Consider the following 3,445-nt stretch of genomic DNA (forward strand, 5'->3'; position numbering starts at 1 on the left):
TGTGCAGATCATCTGCATCTGAACTACCTGGGGTGTTAAAGTACAGGCTCCAGGGCTGCTTCTGAGGGGCTTGGTAATATGAATTTTCAACAGTTTCTCAGAGTGATTCATATGTACTTTGGCAAAAAAGGATCTAGTAAATTTGTGAATTACTTTTTTTTTTTTGGTTTTTCCTCTTTTTTTGTTTTGTTTGGTTTTGTTTCAATAAATGTGCACCACGATGTTTCAGCAAGTAAGGCAAATCCATGAATGTGAAACCTGCAGTTTGCAATATACCACATTTAGAACCCAGGGTAAGTGAATTAGACAGAGGTGGTGGTCATTCTAATTAAACAATCAGGTAATTTCACAACAAGTTGATTTGCAGCATCAAAAGTCTCCACTTAAAGTTCTTTTTTCTTGATGATCAGAGGTCTCACGTTGACTCCAGTCTCTTCCTTGTGTTTTGTGTGAGACCCATCACAGAATGGGAACTTTTTGGACCTCCAGCAACGGCAGTACACAGTTTTATCTCCCAAATCCTCCATGTCAAAAGCATGTACTATCTTGGGATTGTCTTTCTGGATGTGAAGGTTTATCATAGCTTTATTTCGATGATCTTGAACATAAAATCTTTTGTAAGCTAGATAACCAATTGCAGCTGTCCCAGCAGCAATGGTAACTGCTGTGATCCATTCAACTCATCTGCTGGAACCGGAAGTCAGACTCATGGCGCCGTCGCTTGCAAGGCGTGTGCACTATGACACCGAGCACAAACGGGTTCGTGCGGCCAGTGAGAGTCAAGGTAGGTGCCAGCGGGGTACTAAGGGCACTGACTCCGCGCGGCTACCGCCAAATTACTTTCTTGACTTACAGACTACATTAACAAATTAAAGTATCTGAAAAGGATCTGCAAAGTCCTGTAGTAGAGACCTGTTTAACTTTTTTAAACCCAGGATTTTCTCAAATTGTTTGATTTTTCAGTTTCTTTTGTTTTTGTTGAGACAGAGTCTCACTTTCTTGCCCAGGCTGGAGTGGAGGGGTGCGATCTTGGCTCACTGCAACCTCTGCCTCCTGGTTTCAAGATATTCTCCTGTCTCAGCCTCCCAAGTAGCGGGGACTACAGGTGTGTGCCACCACACCTAGCTAATTTTTTGTATTTTTAGTAGAGACAGGGTTTCACCAAGTTGGCCTGGCATCAAACTGGTCGCAAACTCCTGGCTTCAAGTGATCCACCCACCTAGGCCTCCCAAAGTGCTGGGATTACCCATGTGAGCCCCACCACGCCCTGCCTCAAATTGTTTTTGATTACAGAGTTCTTTTTTGGGAGGAACATTTGTTAGTTGATTGAATACTATTGGGAAATGTTACTTTATCTAATAGCATAGTAATTGTAGCTTGTCGTAATTGCTTGCTAGTTTGATACTGAGTTACTGTAGTCTTGCTATAAGCATTAGACAGACATCTGAGTGTGAATCCTGAATTTTGTACTGTTGGTTCAGTTACCTAGCAGTCATGTTCTCTTAATCCTAAGGGAGATAGAGTGAAAGGGTGAGTTAATACTGGAAACATAGCTAGAAAAATAAACAAGCGTTTCTGATACTATCATATTTTATGAAGAGTGAGGTATGTGAATACTTCTGGCAATGTATTTTGCCCAGACATTCTACCTCCTGACTCTACACCTCCGGAGAAGAGATCTGGTTGCCATTTAACAATAGAGTGTACAGAGGGAGGAGCAAGGAGCTCTTCCAGAAATGCCAATCGAGTAGAACAATGAGAAAGAAGTAAACACATCTGAGCAGGAAATAGGATGGAAGTGAAGTAATTCTTCACTCTGCAGCAGAAGTGGTGAAAGGCAACCCCAGTTTTTCTTCCCACCATTCTCCCATTAGGCACAAACAACACAGAGCCAAGCAGTAAAGAAATGGTAAAGGAGGACTGAACTTGAAGGCCTTCTCTCTGTGATTGGGACTGCCTTTTGCTTGGCTCTAGAACTAGAGGGATGAAGATGGGTCCCGAGTAAAGGAAGCAGGGCACAGATAAGCTGGAGGGAGAGAGAAGGAGACCTCTGGGTTTCCTTTCCAATTGTCTGGGTTTATTGACCAGGATAGAGAAGGAGGCCAAATCCTGGACTTGCTCTTCCCATCCCTGACCACACAAGGCATTTCATTTCTCCATGCTTTTGCACGCCTTGTCTCCTTTGTTTCTTCTTTTCTTTCTTTCCTTCCTTCCTTCCTTCCTTCCTTCCTTCCTTCCTTCCTTCCTTCCCTCCCTCCCTCCCTCCCTCCCTCCCTCCCTTCCTTCCTTCCTTCCTTCCTTCCTTCCTTCCTTCCTTCCTTCCTTCCTTCCTTCCTTCTCTCTCTCTCTCTCTCTCTCTCTCTCTCTTTCTTTCTTTCTTTCTTTCTTTTTTTCAGGGTCTCTCTCCTTTACCTAGGCTGGAGTACAGTGGCCTGAACATGGCTCATGGCAGTCTCGACTTCCGGGGCTCAAGCGATTCTTCTGCCTCAGCCTCCCAAGTAGCTGGAACCACAGGTGCACATCACCACTCCTGGCTTTTGTGTGTGTGTGTGTGTAGAGACAAGTCCTTGCCATCTTGCCCAGACTTGTCTGGAACTCCTGAGCTCAAACCATTCTCCTACCTTGGCCTCCCAAAGTATTGGGATTACAGGCGTTAGTCACTGTGTCCAATCCTGCCTCCTTTATTTCAAATGCCTTTACCTTGCTCTCTCCCACTATGTGCCCATGGAACTTTGCTGATTTTTCTAACTTAACCTTATAATATTATATTAATGGTATGCAGCAAGATTGGGAGCTTTTTGAAGGGCAGAGATAATGTCTTATTTATCTTGAGTATCTTGTGCTAGGCTCAGCTTCTAGAATAAAACAGCTTTTCAGTTAATGTTTGTGGTAGCCAGGGAGATCAGAAATCTTAACAGGATGCCTCTAAATAATCTTTAGAGTACTCAAGTAGAGTTCAGTGGTATAGAGCTTTGGAGCTGGAGGCTATCTATCTGTAGACCCTCTTTATTTTACAGATAGGGCAGTGATAGTTCACTCAAGAGGCGAGTGGTGACCTAGGACTCAAGGCTCCTACCTCTCAGTCCTATGTTCTTTTGACTCCCCAAAGGTGGTTTGTATAATTAAGAAAACCCCACAAAACTCACACTACCCAATGCTGCATGACCCTTTATGAATTACAGTATAAAGCAACATTTCATTTAATATTTGCATCAGTGAAAAATGCAGAGACATTGAGCTAGAAAGTGATTTAAGGAGGATGTTCTGCCTCCACATAGAATTTGTTCCATTTCTGATTTTTTGCATCCCGTTGTGCACCTTTCCAATTCTTGGCTTAGCTTGGAAGTTGCAGTTAAAAAATGCTGGGTGAGAAGCTATTCTCCTGGTACTTTCAACTTTATTGGAAAGAGAAGGTCTCATAAATCACATAAAGGAACTGGGGCCT

General features: G+C 43.3%; 1 pseudogene; it reads right to left on the reverse strand.

Annotated features, from left to right (window-relative positions):
* Positions 1 to 343: 343 nt before the first annotated feature.
* LOC119619949 (CDGSH iron-sulfur domain-containing protein 1 pseudogene) lies at positions 344 to 812 on the reverse strand (annotated as a pseudogene).
* Positions 813 to 3,445: the final 2,633 nt, after the last annotated feature.

This window comes from Chlorocebus sabaeus, chromosome 11 (genome assembly GCF_047675955.1).
Source record: "Chlorocebus sabaeus isolate Y175 chromosome 11, mChlSab1.0.hap1, whole genome shotgun sequence".
NCBI classification, from domain to species: domain Eukaryota; kingdom Metazoa; phylum Chordata; class Mammalia; order Primates; family Cercopithecidae; genus Chlorocebus; species Chlorocebus sabaeus.